Below are 18,585 nucleotides of genomic sequence, written 5' to 3' on the forward strand. Positions count from 1 at the left end.
CCCTCTCTCGCTAGCTGTCTCTATCTCTGTCAAATAAATAAATAAAATCTTAAAAAAAAAATAAAATAAAATAAAATTTCAAGTATTTGAATACACTGTATCACCTTATGTTTTCAGTATACCATGAAATACAAAGCCACTTATCATGGCAGAAGAAGTGGAATTGGTGGCTTTAAGGCTACTTGTTCTTAATGTAGATTCTATGAATTTAAAATGCTAGGGGCACCTGGGTGATGCAGTTGGTTCAGTGTTGGACTTCGACTCAGGTCATAATTGCAGGGTCCTGGGATTGAGCATGGGTTTGTCTCTGTGCTCAGCACGGAGTCTGCTTCTCCCTCTCCCTCTGCCTCTCCCTCCGCTCCTGCTCTCTTTCTTTCAAATAAATAAATAAAATCTTTAAAAAAATTTTTTTAAATAAAAAGTAAAATGCTAGTAGATGGATTAAAGTTGAGTGGAAATAATGGCATGTTACCACAGATGGGTAAGAAACAGAGGACCTCAAAAATATTTTCCACATGGCAGGCTGTGTAGACCTCAGTAGATATTAATGTAGGCTGATAAGATAATCATTTAAAATGTAAGTATCCCTTTGAAGGAGTAAAGCTACTGCTAATTGTCACTTTAGCCTAGAGTGCTTTAACCATTAAGGATAACAGTATCAAAGTGCAGTTAAGATTGAGAGTTGATTTAGAAGGTTAAGGGCAGAGGAGAGCTTCCTCTCTTGCTTGTGAGGCTTACTTGTATGAGGTGGAAGACTTGTTACATACAGAAGGAATGAAGAGCCATAAAATTAAGGAGGCATTTGGGAAAAGGAAGGAGGATGTTCAAGGTAGACTTTTCAGTTTTGTTGAGAGTCCTGGTGGTGTCATCCTGACAATCACCTTTCTCTTTGACAGATACAATCTTCTGTATGTCCTTGCGGGGTCTCAGGCCCCATCCCCAACCTACTGTGTCAGAATCTCCATTTTCACAAATTCCACAGGCCATTCACCTGAGATTCACATTAAAGTTTGGGAATCACTGCTCCAAGTGACTGATTTGTCAGTTACGCAGGCTTGGTTAGTTTAGATAGCAGCCCTTCCACTTTCTGTATTACCCTCTTCCTTCTCCCATCCCTCCCTTGCTCCCTTCATTCCTTTAATTTGATCTTTCCAGCTACTCTGGACTTTTTTTTCAGCTCAGTGTTATGTGCCATTGGTACTTCCCTTTTGAGACATGAAGAAAAAAAAGAGAGGAAGATGTGCTAAGTAGCATATCACTAAAAAGAGGTTGGTGAAATAAGTCAGATTTCCCTCTTACATGACCCTCATCGTCTACCTTGTGATTTATTAGATGGTAGAAGATTTTCTTATATACACCCTTCAGTAGATATTCCCTGTAACCCCAGAGAGCCTCTCATGTAAGGAAATGAGATTATTAGATCTTGGGACATTCTGGGGCAGAGCTTTTCCTGATACTATTCTCATAGTACCTAATAGAAGGGCTGACAGCTTTCAGCCAGATGACTAATTCTTCTGCTGTTAAGTGTTCAGCTTCTCTGGCTGATATGAGGAAAGAAGCAGACGCCTGATATCTCATGAGTAAATTTCAAGCAGCATCTAATTCTAATGGCATTTTTGGCACCAAAGAGGCCGCCCCCTCCCTCTTAAAAGTAAAAATGATGGATATTTTCATGATCATATCACACTTATAAAATTTATGACCCTTGCCTCCCTTTTAATGTCACTGTACTAGGTAGTTGTAAATAAATACATTAATGGTATTCATTGTTGAGAACAGTGAACTTGGTAGATGAGGGCTAGCTAGGTTATATTTCAGCTACTAGAAGATTATTGAGAGTAAACTAAAACAAGGAAAAGAATAATTTGCTATTTTTGTTGTAATATGGGGATAAAAAGTAATTCCTAAGACCTTTCTTTTTAAAACTATATTGAAAATGAATCTTGCAAGTAGCTTCAAAAAATGTCTTTGTAACTAACATAAAATGGTATTCTCCCCTTTCCCTCCTTTCATCTGTCCATTTTCATGCACTATTTCCTGAATTAATAAATCAGAGAACATGAGTGTCGTTTGCAGCAAACACCAAGCGTTCAAACACTTTCTTTTTTGTTTTAAAGATTTTATTTATTTATTTATTTATTTATTTGAGAGAGAGAGAGCAAGGGGAGGAGCATAGAGAGAGAGGGACAAGCAGACTCCACGCTGAGTGAAGAACCCGATACAGGGCTCCATCCCATGACCCTGAGATCATAACCTGAGCCAAAATCAAGAGTCAGACACTTAACCAGCTGAGCCACGCAGGCGCCCATCTACAATTTCTGATGAAATCTTGGCAGTCTTTGCATCTGTGAGGTTACTAGCAATGATTGCAGAGGCCTATGTGGATGTGGTAAACTGGCTTCTTGGTCATTTGGCCAGTTTATTAAGTATTGCTAACAAGTAATACAGATCTCCTAGAAGTAGAAGTCTGTGCCTTCTTCTTGTTACTTTTTTATTCTTTTACCACCCTTCTGTTCCCAGTGATAATGTTGTTGCTATTGAAAAGCATGTCACTAGTCTAGTAGGAAACATTAGATCAAACTAAAGATCTTAGAGTAGTCTTTCTTACCCAAACTCTTTTGTACTCATGCTTTTAGCACTTAGAAAAATATACAGTTTAAATGGATAACTGCAGAGCAATGGAACAGAACTGGGAGTTCAGAAATGAACTCATACATCCTTTGGCCAATTGGTTTGCAACAGGGTGCTAAAATGATTCAGTGGGGGAAATAGGAGTCTCTTCAACAAAGGGTCCTGAGACAATTAGCTATCCACATGCAAAAAATGCAGTTGGACTCCCACTTCCCACCACATGCAAGAATTAACTCAAAAAGGATCAGCCATCTTCACATAGGAGCTAAAACTATAAAATTCCTCGGAGAAAACATAGGGATAAATCTTCATGATGTTGGATTTGGCAGTGAATTCTTAGATATGCCACCAACAGCACAGTTAACAAAAGGAAAAAAAATAGATAAATTGGACTTCATCAAAATTATAAACTTTGTTTATCAAGAGATATTATCAAAGTGAAAAGGCAACCCACAAATTGGGAGAAAATATTTGTAAGTCACATATCTAATAAGGGTCTAATATCCAAAACAGATGACAAAAACATAATAACTGAATTTTAAAACAGACAAAGGATTTGAATAGACCTTCCTCCAGAGAAGATTTACAAATGACTAACAAGCACATGAATGGATGCCTAACATCATTAGTCATTGGAGAAGTGCAAATCAAAACAATGAGTTACCACTTCACACCCACTAGAATGGCTATAATCAAAACAATGAAAAAGTGATGGCAAAGATATGGAGAATTGGAACCCTCCTGCGTTGCTGGTGGGAATGTGCAGCTGCTCTGAAAAAGAGTTTAGTGGTTCCTCATCACAGACCTGTACCCCTGAAGCGAATAATATATGTTAATAAAAAAAATTAAAAAAAAAAGTTTTGTGGTTCCTCAAAAGCTAAACATAAAATTACCATATGACCCAACAATTCTCTTCCTAAAGTATATATCCAAGAGAATTAATACAGGTACTCAAACAAATATTTGTACGTGAATGTTAATAGCACTATTCACAGTAACTAAAAGATGAAAACAACCCAAATGTTCATCAGCAGAGGAATGGAAAAACAAATGGTGGTATAATCACACAATGAAATATTACTCAGCCGTAAAAAGGGATGAAGTCCTGATGCTTCCAACAACGTGGATGAACCTGTGAACATATTAATATTACCCTATATAAAAGAAGTCAGACATGAAGGGTCACATATTGTATGATTCCATTTATTTGAAATAACCAGAATAGGCAAATCCATTGAAAGAAGATTGCTGGGGCTAGGGACAAGAGAGAACAGCAAGTGAATAATTGTTATGGGGTTTTTCTTTAGGGTGATGAAGTATTTTGAAAGTAGATAGAGGGGGCAGTTTCACAACATTTCAAATGTACTAAATGTCATTGGATTGTGCACTTTTAAAGTAAGTTTATTTTACGTGAATTTCACCTCTATTTTTTTAAAAAAAGTTACATTAGTACACAGAAATAATGCTACCAGCATCAACATCTTCATATACAATGCAATTTGGGAAATGTGTCCTGTGGAGTCAAAGTAACTTTACTTTGAAACTATTCAGAGAAAGTACTCAAAAAACTAGATGTCCCATTTTGTTTTGTTGTAATGTGTGGGGTTTGGTTTTTCTTTTTGCCTTTTACAAATTAGAAAAGCAACAATGTTTAGAATTCCAGATTGAAAGAATTGTTTTCCTTTTTTGGCTGGCATTTGCATAATTATTTTGATAGGAAAAATTTAAAATGTTAGAAGACAACATGATAGAAGAAAATATTAAAATTGTTATAAATGATTACTAAGAGTGTAATAAAATCTTGATAGTGTTGAAGGATCCAGTGCTTAACAGAGTATGTAATGTGTCAGCCCTGAAAGTGTGCTAATCATCTGCTCAACAAAAAAAGATGAACAAAGGGATTAAAATGCTTTAGTCTCTAGTGGTCCTTTTCAACGAGGGCTGAGTAGATTTAGTGTTCATTTGCCACATATGGTTTCATTAATAGCAATTCAGCTTTTCTCTGCCCCATTTGAGGCTTTACACTTAGGGAGGTGAATCCTGCCTCCCATCTGACTTGCCAGTTTCCACATGTACTGTCTAAGGTTATCTTTCAACACTTTCTAAACCATTGAAGAAATGCTTTATTCATAAATTAGCTGATTTCATGATTAAAGTCAATAAGTGTTTTGCTGATGTTGTGTTTGGTAAGAAAACATACAGATATCAAAATCAGAATCTTAACTATCTATCTCAGATGACAATGAAATGCAGTGTACTTTAAAAAAAGGGTGGGGGGAATGCCTGGTTGGCTTATCTGTAGAGCATGTGACTCTTGATCTCAGGGTCATGAGTTCAAGCCCCATGTTGGGCATAGAACCTACTTTTAAAAAATACAAATAAGATGGACTTAACCTGAAATGAAAACACACTGCTTCCTTCACGTTAGCCTTTTTGACTCTCTTTCTGTCCTCACTTAAGAAGACCTGGAACTCCTACCTGCTTTCTTGTCTTATAGATTAGAAATTTTCACCTGCCTCCTTGGTGATGGTCCCTCAACCTCCTTTATACCCATGACTAGTGACCGTTGGAGATGAAACACCTGAATACATAAAATGTTTTGTGAAATCTTTTGTTTTAGGTTACCTATTAAATTAAATCTACGTTCCTACTAATATAGGAATGATTACTGAATGACAATGAGAAATACCGCCAGCAGAGAGTGGGTAATACAGTGGCTGGAAACCATAGAGCAGCTTATGTTTAAATAAGAGAGAGCATCAGAATGAGTCAGAGGGACAAAATATGATTTCTGGTCCACTTCTTTCTCTTATTTTCCTGTGAATCATTACCATATTATACCATGGCCTTTTTCTAGCAACAGACTCTCTTTGGGCATCCAGCCACCACATGATACTATTCCTGAAGGTTCTATTCTTATTCTCCTTACTTGGCAGAAACACCCCAGGGAGGGAGCCAACTCAAGTTCCCCTTTCCCAATTACCTTCTAACTATTTCTCCTATCCCACATGCCCAGCTCTTCCCCTCAAGGCTTTTCTCTGTCTAATAAGTCCAGATGGGCCCAACCTCCTTATACTTTTACTTTTAGGTTATATTTGTCTTTCTGTATCTTTAATGAGCTCTGTTTCACATTTGCCTGTGTTTAAAAATGATAGGGAGAATGCAAAGAATGACTTCCCTGTGCAACTTTTTTTCTGAAGGGAATACCATTGTGAAGACTGCACCAGTACGGACTAGTAATTCATTGTGCCCGTGATATCCACTCTCCATTAATATTTTGTAGGGTTGCACTGAACATAGATTTCCCACCTGTGCTGTCCTAATAGTCTTGTGAGACATAATTCAGTTGGTCTTCAAGATAGTGAATCCTTATTAAATATAGTTTGACTGGAAGTCATGTCAGATAATATAGTCTATCACTTTAGATATTTACTAAGATCTCATTACATTGTGATGAATGACTTAATAAAAAGTCAGAATTTCTATTATTTAATTATATAATCTTTTTATGTAAAAGATATTTCTCTGTTAGTTACTAACGTCAGAATTTATTCTGCTGACATGCTCAGGCATCGTCTTCCTACTCACATCTTATATGGTCGCCTTATACCACAGAGTGTTACTGTTCCAATGTGAACCAAGATTATGGCTTAAAAACAAAACAGAATACAAACCCTGCTTGTTTATCAACTCTATAGGGCTGGTATCTTCATATTTTCTCTGCAGCTAGACTAAGGGTTTAGTGAGTTAGGAAAGAGCTGAAAGGGTTAATAGGAAGACTGGAAGTGGAAGTACAGGTTGTTTTAAGCTTCAGCACAGATCAGCTCTTAACAATGAGCTAGAGCTGGCTAGGAAAGTGGTGGTGAAGTACCCACCAGGACCGTATTGTCAGCAAGTGGCTTGAACTTATTTTAAAAAAGGAATTCATCTCAGCCCCATTTCCTTAGTTCACAACTCATAAGATCAATTATTAACTTTAAGTTATCAAATCAGTTTCCTTTTAGTTACCTATTGTGTGAGTCCTCTCCAATCATAGCGTAAGATGAGGAATGTAGTTTTAGTTTAATATATCACTCACTTCTCTGTCAGCTCAAGCAAAGAGGGTATTCAACCCTAACTCCTTTAGAGTCATAAGTAGTCATATTTTTTATTCACTCTTATTTAAGATTACAAAAATCTTGAAAATGTGGTTTTATATTTCAGAATCTACCACATTTAAATCAATGTATAAGTTCAAGGGCATTGGAATCAGTATAATTTATGGTTCTCTTTTCATCTCAGCATGAATAACTTCAAATTCAGTGAAGTGTTGTTTGGCTTTTCTTACCCAAATGGTATACTTATCTGATTCACTTCAATAGTTGCCTATTTTCTCTTTCAGAAATGTCTGTTCTCTCACCAGGAGACTAAAACATTGTGCAGATGTACAGTTGGATACAATGATGCCAATATAATATATGCACTGTTCAATAATTTATTTTGTATCTGGAGTGATGCATCTGTTTCTTTCTTGTGGGAGGGGGTTTGAGCTTCATTTCAATGTCATTTTAGGTACTGGTCCAATTCTTCCATCCAGTTAACCAAAAATGAAAATTTCCATCTGTTCAATTGCCATTCAGAGGAATGTTTTATCTCTGAAGCACATTATGACAACTAAAATTGACAGCATAATCTGTCTGACTTTTTTCTCTTTTATTTCCTCTTCATATTCTCTTGAGCTTTAACAAGAGAGTATTCTTTTTTATAGCTGCTGAAGATTATAGGACTTACTCTTTCTTCTCTCTAGTAACTGTAGACCAATAGAGCGTGAATGGCTGTCCACTATTCACTGCTTTATTGTGTATTTTTTTCTGTCCATTAGTGACCCTACAGGGAACATACTTGTTAGTATGCTATTAACAGAACAATGCAAACATAGCATTCTCTTTCTATAAGAGTAAATGTCTGCCAGTACTATTTGGCATTCCATTGAATGCAGACTCTTTCCAATTGACGTTTGGAAGGTACAGTTATAGGCTGATTTTTATTGATCATTCTGTACTTTAGAAAACTGGCTAAGGAGGCCTTTGGAATACACTATCTCTGAAGTTTTTAACTCTTTATTTAAAGAACTAAGAGTATTACCTCAAATAGATTTTGTTGCTGAAATGACAGGAAGATTTCTTTATTCATACTCCCAACAAATTAGCAAAAACAAAAAGAAAACCACAAAAACCCCTTTCTATTTTTGGACCAGGTAGTTTTTAGGTGCAATAAATTAAACAAGGTCCTAGTCTTCAAATGAAGGGTTATATCCTTGGAGTAGCATGGATAGATTAAAATGACTAATTTTCATTACAATGTAAAAAAGACATAGCAATATACTGAAACTTCAGCTATGCTGAACCCAGAAAAAAATATTATTGTAGATTACTGGGTTTCTTTGAAATGTCTACACTTGTAACGAAAATCTCTGATACCCTGTACCCTTTCTTGTTTTCTTGAAGAGATTATATGATGGTTATATTACAGTAATGACCATCATTTTTCTATCCTGTATAATATTTGTGCTGGGGTGCCTGGGTAGCTCAGTCGGTTAAGCATCTGGCTCAGGTCATGATCTCAGGGTTGTGAGACTGAGCCCCACATTGGGCTCCATGCTGGACATGGAGCCTACTTAGGATTTTCTCTCTCCCTCTGCTTCTACCCCTCTCCCCCGATAAGAGAAAAAAATATTTGTGCCCTCGTAACCCTTTTGAGGTATATTAGGCTGTTTGCATTTCTATTATTGTTCCTGTGCTCACTTAGTTTTTGTGTCTTTATTATTTTTATTTTTTCTCTTTTCCCATGGTGGCTTACAGATATATTTTTTACCTTTGTATGTCTCATGACCTTCCTATAACAAACATGAATTCCTGTTTGTCAAATCAGTAAGTTAGAGAACTACATTCCAATGACATTGTATGCTACCCATTGTAAAGAATAATACTTTAAAATGGAAACTGATGTTTTCTTATGGTATGAAGTCTTTGATATAATGGATGCTGTAGACCACTCAATATATGGAGTATTTCAAAAACTGTGATTGTGAACTCCATCGGAATATCACATAAGGGAGTAAAAGGGCACTCTTGAGAGTGTTAAACATGAGAACTAAAAGATTCCAGGTCTTCAATGTTTTTTAGCTGTTTTAATAAGAAAATACACACATTTGTATACTTTGTGGGAGGGTGAATACATTTAAATCTCGTATTTGAAGTATTGGGGATCTCTCAATCTTAGAAATTCTGCTGTTAAATTGTTATTGGTTTCTCAGCTTCATTGGGAGTGCTCTAATTGATCAGAGTCTACCCCTGTGGATAGTTTTCTTGGGGAAATGTAACTAGATAACATTTAAGGCATAGTCACATCATTTAAAGGATTAAAATTTATTATAATCCCAGGACTACGAATGTTTATGTTTTAAAAACATTTTAAATGTCTCTCCTTAATCACCTAAAAAAGTAAGGAAAGGAAGGGAAGGAAGAAGTGGAAAGAGAGGGGGAGAGAAAGGGGAAAAAGGAAGAAAGGAAAGAAGGAAAAAAAAAAGTGGAGTCAGGTTCCTGCTAAGGCTCACAGTCTTTCAGGAAAAATTGGTCATATGGTAAGGGTAAGAAGAAAATGCTATGAGAGTTCAGAAGTTGTATAAACCATTTATTTTAGTGCTGAGAAAGACCGAAAAAGAAAAACAAGGTCTGGTTCTTGAAAGCAAAGTAGATTTTTTTTTTAAATAAAGAAAGGAGAGTGGGGTTGTGGAAGTATTCTAGGAAGAAGGAATGGCATGAATTGGTTCTGTACCTACAGCTACTCATGTACTGTTTTTTGTTATTCTAGTACCTAAGAACTTTTAGTTTGAAATCTAAAATGTTATTTTATTCAGTGAGTATGTATTGCTAACATATTTCACATACAGCAGTGAATATGGAGGATACAAAACTAAGTGAGATTCAACCCTGTCCTCACAAGCTGCATGACAGTTGACAAATTCTAAGGATGGGTAGCCAGTCAGACCTGGGTTTGAATCTTAGCTCAACCACTAAGTGTTTGTTTGCTTGAGTCACAAATAATTATGGAGGATCTACTATGTGCCAGGTATTATTCCAAGTGCTGGGATACTGTGATAAAAAAGATATAAAAGGTACATGTTCTTTCATGGCATTCTAATGTTTCCCTTACTTCGACTGTGATATAACTGACATACAACGTTGTGTAAGTTTAATATGTACAACATGATGATTTGATACCCATATATATTAGGAAATTATTACTACAATAGGGTTAGTTAACACCCATCACCTCACATAATTACCTTTTTATTTTTTATGGGGTGAGAACGTTTAAGATCTATTGTCTTAGCATTTTTCAAGCATATACTACAGTATTGTTAACTGTAGTCACCATGTGGTACGTTAGGCTCCCAGAACTTATTCATTTTGTAACTAGAAATTAGTACCCTTTAAACAACATTTCCCCCATCCCCTACTCCCTGACAACTACTGTTCTGTTTCTATGTGTTCAGCTTTTTTAGATTCCACATACAAGTGAGATCATGCAGTATTTGTCTCTCTCTGTCTAACTTATTTCACTTAGAATAATGCCCTCAAGGGGCACCTAGGTGGCTCAGTCTTCGGGTGTCTGCCTTCAGCTCAGGTCACGACCCGAGCATCCTGAGATCGAGCCCCGCATCAGGCTGCCTGCTTGGCTTCTCCCTCTCCAACACCCCCCATTTTCCATTGCACTGGGAATCTCCAAGAAGGAAGAGGGTGTATAGCGGACAGTGTGTGTGTGTGTGTGTGTGTGTATCATCCCCTCAACTAATTTAGCCAAAGAATCCTTTCCCCCTGCCCATAGAGATGAATTTTTTTTGAATAAACAGATCTACAGCAATGATTATCTGAAAACTCTGGACCCATTATATCAGTATTGGTTAGGGTGCTTTAAGTTCCAAGATTCCTAAGTCATACCCCAGTCCTGGTAAAACAAAATTTTGGGGAAGTGGCATAAAACATGTTAGTTTTTCTTTTCCCATCTCATAAATGATTGAGCTAATTGGAGCTCCGTTCTCAACTATCTACTAGTCTTATTGTACATCTTCTTCAAGCTGTGGCATTCACTCCCATGGCTTTAGTGCTCCATTGCTCTAAAACATATTGGGTCCATTTCTCCTATTTTCTGATTATAGATGCTTAGAGATAACAGCTTTTTGAACAACTCCAAACAAATGCTTCATGGAACCTCAGACTTCCCATGTTAAAACTGAAACTAATTATTCCCTTCCTCAAAAAAAAAAACAACAAAAACCCAAAAAGCAAGTGAGAAAACCCCCTCTGCTTCGTTTTTCATGTTGCCTGCCTTAGTAAGTGAAGCCTATCCCAGACCTAGATGTCCAAGTAAGAAACCCAAGAATCAGGCCTTACTCTTCTTCCTTACTCCCAATATCCCTTCAGTTACCAAGCCTGTCAATTATATTTTCTGAGTAGCTCTTCAATCCTTCCAGTTTTTTTTATAATATTATTTTTTTATTATGTTAGTCACCGTACAGTACATCCCTGGGTTTTGACCTAAAGTTCGATGATTCATTAGTTGCGTATAACACCCAGTGCACCATGCAGTACTTGCCCTCCTTACTACCCATCACCAGCCTATCCCACTCCCCCACCTCCCTCCCCTCTGAAGCCCTCAGTTTGTTTCTCAGAGTCCATAGTCTCTCATGCTTCACTTCCAGTTTTATCCTTAATACCTGTACCCTAGTCTAGCCCTCTGTCACTTTTTTCATAAACTATAGTTGCCGCTTGATTTTCTACCTCCAACCTCGTTCTTCACTAATGTAGGCTCGACACTGCAGTCTTACTGATATTTCCAAGCTTCAAATATGATTATGTCACTGTGTTGCTTTAACCAGGGACTTCATACCACCCTTAGGATTATTCCAAGCTGCTCAGTTTAAGAGGCATGCCATAGGATCAGGGCCTTGCCTCCCTGACGAGCATTATCTCACTCCACTCTTCCCCTTGCTCTCTGGTGTTCATCCACTCGAGATTCTTCCAGTCCTTCTCTGTGTATCATGCCATGCCTTTACACACATTTCCCTTGCCTCTAACTGCATTCCCCTTCTCCTTCTGTCCTTTCTACTTCTAAGTTTTCCATCTAGCTAACTACTCATTGTTTACTTTCTGTTCAAATACATCTTCCCCAAGACCTTCCTTACTTTCTACACCAGGTTAGAATCTCATGCTGTATCTTTTTTGTACTTCCTCACCACTCTTCATTGTTATCACCTATTTTATTATAGTGGTTGCTTTTCTTTGTGGTTGATGCTGTTCTTTACCTTTCTGTATACATTGATCCCTTCTTTCTTAGAGTAAGAACTCTCATTTTTAACCAGGCACGTTGTCATAAGCAAACAACTTTTCCTTCTCTCTTTTCCTTTACAGCTAGGTTTGGCCTTATGATTAAGTCTTGGGAAATGGTATGTATATTGAGTATGACCTATGTAAAATAGCAAAGGGAAGATGCATGCTGTTCTTTGCCTCTCCCCCTTTCTTTTTCTGCTGATGAGCATGTGAACGTGCTGACTGGCCCCTTGAGTAGCCATACTGCTTCATGAAACGGCACTGAGGACCAAAGAGCAGCTGCATAGAAAGGACCTGGATTCCTTATGACTGCACTTTATTACCATTATCAGCCCTGGACTCCTGGCTTCCATGTTTACTTCATGTGAGAGAAAAATTAGCTTCCATCTTGTTCAAGCTAGCGTTAGTTACTTGCTTCAGTATGTGTTTTTACTTTCTGATATAGCTGTTCTTCACATGAACCTCTTGTGTTTGGCTAATTCTGTACTTTCTAAGTCTTGCCAAGAGGCAGAGCCCCTTCACGGTAGGAGAGCTATATACTCACCCCTCCAGCTTCCCTTGTAGCTGGACTATGGATGTATGATCATGACTCAATCAGTACGAAGTATTTTCCCCATTTGTGAAAGCATGAGTTGGTGTTACAAACAAATGGAGGCAGCAGCAATTCTTGTTGGCAGTGGTCATGGTGGGATGGGACTTTTGGGGGGTAGGCAGCAGTAGACCATTCAGGGTGGAGGTGCCATCTGTTGTTTGCTACCAGTGAGATAGGTACTGCCAATTGTTGCAGTTAATGCTTGCTGGTGGCAGTCCTGAGGTCTTCACTGGGCTAGTTCTGTGGCATTACTTTCCATGGTTTCCTCCCTCATTACAGAGTTTCTGAGCCTGTTTCTTCGGCTTCCCAGCAATTCCGTGAACTATCTAACATTTTCTTTCTGGTTTAAACTGAGCAAAGGTTTCTACTTCATGTGGTTAAAATTCTTGACTGAACTAGTCAGACTAGTCTTCTCTAGCAGACTGTAAATGCTGGGAGAGCTGTCTTCTCATCAGTATATCCCCACAGTGCCTACCATCTCAATATATCCTAGCTTAGTGCCTGGCGTATTAAATTGGTGCTCAGTATTTTTTTTTTTAAATAAATGAGGAATCCTTGCCTTAGATCTTAACTTTCTTACCTACCCTAGCAATTTCACTTTAGCTCCATTAATCGACTGAAATCACTCTTTGTAAGATGATTTCTGGTATTCTGTTTTCCAAATCCATTGGATACTTTTCACTCTAGCTTGATTAACTTCTTTAAAGGCTTAATCACAGTCTTCCTTGCTGGCTCTCATTTTACCATTCTGACTATTTTTCTTTTGGTTTCTGAAGCTGTTCCTTGTTATCTGCCAGCTTTTATATCCTACTGTTCCCCCAGAATTCTTTCTTGAGCTCACCTACTTTTATGGAATCAATTACTATACATGATGATGATTTCCAAACTTGTATCTGCCACCCAACCTCTCTCTCAAGCTTCAAACCACTATATCCATCTGCCTATTCAGGATCTCTCCATTTGGACATCCCACAGACCTCTCAATTTCAACCTGTCCTACATGTCTGAAATTAAACAAATTTTGTTGTCCCTCCCCAACAAACATATTATAGATATAGCTATTATCTAAATCGTGTGCTTAATCTAATTCTCGGCAAATTAGCTGAAATTAAGTTTTAATATGCATGTGTAAATTCACAGTTAAAATTTGTTCTCAGATTTTTTTTCTTTAGTACTTCCTATTTTTCTATTAGTGTACAAATAAGACTATAACTTCCAAATTCTGTTTAGTACCAGGACTTCAATATTGAATATAGGCACAAATAATAATATATATTAATATTGCGTGTTGAATAGACCTCAATTGTAGAATACATTTGCCATCTGTATTTGTCTACCTTGATAAATCATTTTAATTACACTTTAAGCAGTTTTAATTTACCATTTTTATTTAATGGAATTTTTAATCTTTTCAAAGTAGAATGTGTATCTTAATTTTCAGAAAAACAATATAAAACATAAAAAGAAATGGGACATAGTAATTGAAAAAAATAGTCAAACTTAGTCATACTTATTTTTTACATAAAAATTTCACCTATAATCTGGCTTAATTCACTTTGACATATTCAATTGTTTTGAAAGTCATAACAGTAATTTGCTTTAACCAAATTTGTATTTTCCTTGAACTCTCTGAGTAACAATCATGTAAATAGTGTGACAGGGCAGTTTCAGTTAGAAGCTTCTTCACCATTTCGGTTACCTTGTAAGAGAAACATCTTCTTCATATTGGGAAGTTATTAACCCACATAAACAAATAAAAATTAGTTGTAATGTTGCAAACATTCAAACAGAGGGGCGTCTGGGTGGCACAGCAGTTAAGTGTCTGCCTTCGGCTCAGGGCGTGATCCCGGCATTATGGGATCGAGCCCCACACAGGCTCCTCCACTATGAGCCTGCTTCTTCCTCTCCCACTCCCCCTGCTTGTGTTCCCTCTCTTACTGGCTGTCTCTATCTCTGTTGGATAAATAAATAAAATCTTAAAAAAAAAAAATTCAAGCAGAGAGGTTGAAGAAAGTATTGAAATTTGCTAGGTAGCTTTTTATATTTAATCAACCCCAGAAAACAGCTGATGCATTAAAATATGTAAGTGTAATTTTGTTCATTTGAAACCCATAAGCTTAATTAGATTTTTTTCAAACACTTAATTTATGGAAGAACAGTCTTTTTTTTAATTTTAATTTTGTTTAATGTCTTTTGTTCAAAGATACATAAAAAGAAAATTTTCCCTTTATAATAATTTCTTTCAACTGTCTTAAAATAAGTTATTTTAAGAGTTCCCTTTGTTGATATATTGATATAATGCTATGTGCCTTGTATAGTTGGATTATATTCAAGCTAATGGATTTATTTCTAATTAGTTATTCTTTTCTGTTATAAATTTGCTTGGATGTTTGAAGATTCTGAATAAAGCCAGTTTTTAAATTCATTGCTGTGAATACGATGACATTAAATATACTTGTGTAGTCATATATTCTATCGACTGTTGCTTGTACATCACCCAGCCAAGGTATCTTTGGACTTGATCATTCCTGAGTTTATCTCTTCCTTTTGTAGAATTAGGAATTCATGAGGGTAAAATCAGTATTCACAGGAGTAGTTTTGAGAAAATAAAACTAGAAATTTGAAAATATACAGAGAAGTTTCTATGCTGTTTGTATAATTTATATATATATATATGTCACGTACTAAGCATCTTTATAGGTATTCTGTTTTATACATCTGAATTTGGGACACTTCCAAATGGAGATTGTTGAATTTGATTGTAAGTCATTTCTCAATTTTTACTTTGGCACAACTGTCATTCTTAATTGAGGCTATTTTGGAAATGCCGAAGCTGATAAACTTCCTATTACTATTAATTACCCATATAACAGACAATAGGTTTTATCAGTTTTAGGATAATGTTAAACTCTAGCCATCTGCTGGGAGAAGAGAACTTTTTTCCCGTATGTTTGATATTTATTGAACACCCATGATATAGGTATTAAATAAGAATGCATATTCTTTGTCCTCAAGTTTCTTGTTCATTACCTATTGAAAGCAAATTGAAATAAAAGAACTATATCACAAGCAAAGCTGATTTTTTAAAAAAGATTTTATTTATTTATTTGAGAGAGCTGAGTAGGGAGCCCACCATGGGGCTCGATCTCAGGATCCTGGGGTCATGACCTGAGCTGAAGGCAGGCACTTAACCCATTGAGCAACCCAGTCACCCCAAACAAGGCTGCTTTTTAGGAGATTTTCTGACTTTATTCTAAGTGGATATGCTTAGGTGTGAACTCAATGTATGTAAATACTAATGGTAGCATTAAAAAAAATTGTCTGACTGAACCAATATGCACTTGCCTGATATTTTTAATTTTTAATGACTTTAAAATGTTACTAAACATAATACCCAATTTCTATCCAATTTCTTTTATTTCTATATTTAACGGAGAGTCACAGAAACAAGATGATTGTTTAAATATTTTTTTGCCTTCTCAAGTACTTGGAAATCTTTCCACATTACTGCCTAGCAAATTCTACATGTCAGACTAGCAATCAGTGCTGTAAATTTCCAAATTTTATTTTAAAGGATGATTTAAAATCTGAAGGGGTTAAACAACTACAATAATTGTGGATTATATTTTAATAATTAAATATATTGTTAACAGTATCTTTTTAATGATTCATACAGAGGTAAAAACAATTCACCTTTGGGGTTCAGTAAGGTTCTCTTTTTACATAGAAGTAGAAAAAGACAGGGGTGCCTGGTGGCTCAGTACGTCAAGTGTCCAACTGTTGGTTTTGGCTCAGGTCATGATTTTAGGGTTGTGGGATCTAGCTCCAAGCCTGCTCTGCTGTCAGCATAGAGTCTGCTTGAGATTTCTCTGTCCCTCTCAGCTCTGCTCCTCCCCCTTGCTGTGCCCCCCCTTCTCTGCCCCTCCCCTCGCAGGTGCTCAACTGTGTCTCTTTCTCTCTCTCTCTCTCAAATAAATACATAAAATCTTTTTAAAAAGTAGAAAAAGACAAAAGGCAGCAGAAGTAGAGAGTGAGATGTTATGCAAGTTGGAAAGGCAAAAGGCTGAAATTACTTAACTATCTTTTGGGGGAAATATAACTAATTTCAACAAAATCCTGTTGGATGATTGCTGTGGTTACATGCATATTGAAATCATATAATGACATTTCTGGTAGGTGGCAGCCAAGTAGCATGAAAGCTAGTAACAAATAACTATGTGGTGGGAAAACTATGGATTAGCTGTCAGGAGGGAATTTGAAGCTTTGTTCTTTTTTGGCTCATTTTGAATTCTGCCACACTGATACATTTTGTCTTGATGTGTGTTGTGTTTCTTATGGTGGAGATAAATACTTGAACAGTTACCATGGTTTCCCCATCTATCATGATAGGAGTCTCTGGGACATTTCTTACACCAAAGCCAAATCAAATGCTACTTTGTTTTTTAATCATCTAAATGTCACCTACCAGGGCCGAAGCCTATAGTTTTAGATATGAAAAAGTGCCTTTTGAACCCAGATTATAATAAGGGAATTTGAGTTTAGGGGCCAGTGCTGTGTTGGAAAGGAAAAGAGTGACAAGGGCTCTTAGCTGTATGTTGTTTAAAAGGTTGGTTAGGTTGCTTGTGCCCTGGTAGCCTGTACCTCTTAGTACATCTCTGACGTATCTGGAATGTCTAGCCCCTGAGTGCCTGGCCACTCTTAATAAGAATCAGGATTGTCCCAGAGGAAGCCCTTATTTTCTCCCCTTTATCCCCATTTTGTTGCTTAGAGACTCAGAATTTGCCACAGATTATCAGTATCTTACTTTTCTCTATCTGTAGCTCTTCCTTTTTTACTTTTCAATAAGGCGGGGTTAGCATGAGATAGCCTACAATAAATAATAGGTTCGATAAGAATTGATTATGTCCTAATAAAATTATTTTGGAATAGTCAAATTCATATTAATGTTATATTGACAGTGTGTTTTGGGGCAAAATAAAAACCTCATACCCAGAGAGTTAAGCATGGGAGTCCTTTCTGTATAAACACAGTGTATATTAAAAATCTTTGTAGATACTTTGAATTAAAATATAATCAAATAGATTATTGATTTGGGTTGTCTTTGGGCATACTGGTAATTTGTTATGAATTGACCTTTGCTAAATTAAATAACTAGAATTTCTTGGACTAAAATAGAAGTGTGATTTTATGTGAAATTTCAGAAACAGTCACAGTGTTTACAGATTTTTCAGGGGTGTGCTGGAGCAAGCCTTCACTGGCTTATGAGAGCAGAGTTTAACATTTCAGGAATTTTGTATGCTGGTTGTTCAACACAGACATTATTTAAAATTAAATCATGTAAACTTACAATTAAGTTATATTATAGAATATCATGAGCAGTACACTGTAAAGATCGTTTTAGTTCATCACTAAGACTTTTTAAAATGTATATATATATTTTATTTTTAAGGAATCTCTACACCCAATGTGGTACTCAAACCCACAATCCTGAGATCAAGAGTTGAATGCTCCACCAACTAAGCCAGCCAGGCACCCATAGTTCATCACCAAGTTTTGTTTTGTTTTTTAAAGATTTTTTATTTATTTGACAGAGATAGAGACAGCCAGCGAGAGAGGGAACACAAGCAGGGGGAGTAGGAGAGGAAGAAGCAGGCTTCCAGCAGAGGAGCCTGATGTGGGTCTCGATCCCAGAATGCTGGGATCATGCCCTGAGCCGAAGGCAGACGCTTAATGACTGAGCCACCTAGGTGCCCCTCATCACCAAGTTTTATCCAAAGAAAGTATCAGTACAAATGAAAAGAGTCTGAAGATTGGTTTTCTTGTCCTGACTCAGTCAATTTAGGGTTCTGTTACTTTGCATGTGTAATTCTCTTTCCTTTTAAAAATCTCCATTTTTTCATCCATAAAGTAAGGAGATTATACTACATAATCTTTAAGGTGGAAAAGATGATTGATGAAAACATTACCTTTCATTCATAGGGATTTATTTTT

General features: G+C 36.6%; 1 protein-coding gene and 1 pseudogene across 1 annotated transcript in view; both read left to right on the forward strand.

Moving 5' to 3' along the window:
- NDUFAF2 (NADH:ubiquinone oxidoreductase complex assembly factor 2) overlaps positions 1-18,585 on the forward strand; it is a 143,900-nt gene that overhangs the window by 20,758 nt on the left and 104,557 nt on the right. The gene's annotated exons all lie outside the window — the stretch shown is intronic.
- The window catches only part of LOC105236287, a 41,560-nt pseudogene continuing 35,562 nt past the window's right edge, over positions 12,588-18,585 (forward strand).

The sequence above is a fragment of the Ailuropoda melanoleuca genome, chromosome 3 (assembly GCF_002007445.2).
Source record: "Ailuropoda melanoleuca isolate Jingjing chromosome 3, ASM200744v2, whole genome shotgun sequence".
NCBI lineage: Eukaryota > Metazoa > Chordata > Mammalia > Carnivora > Ursidae > Ailuropoda > Ailuropoda melanoleuca.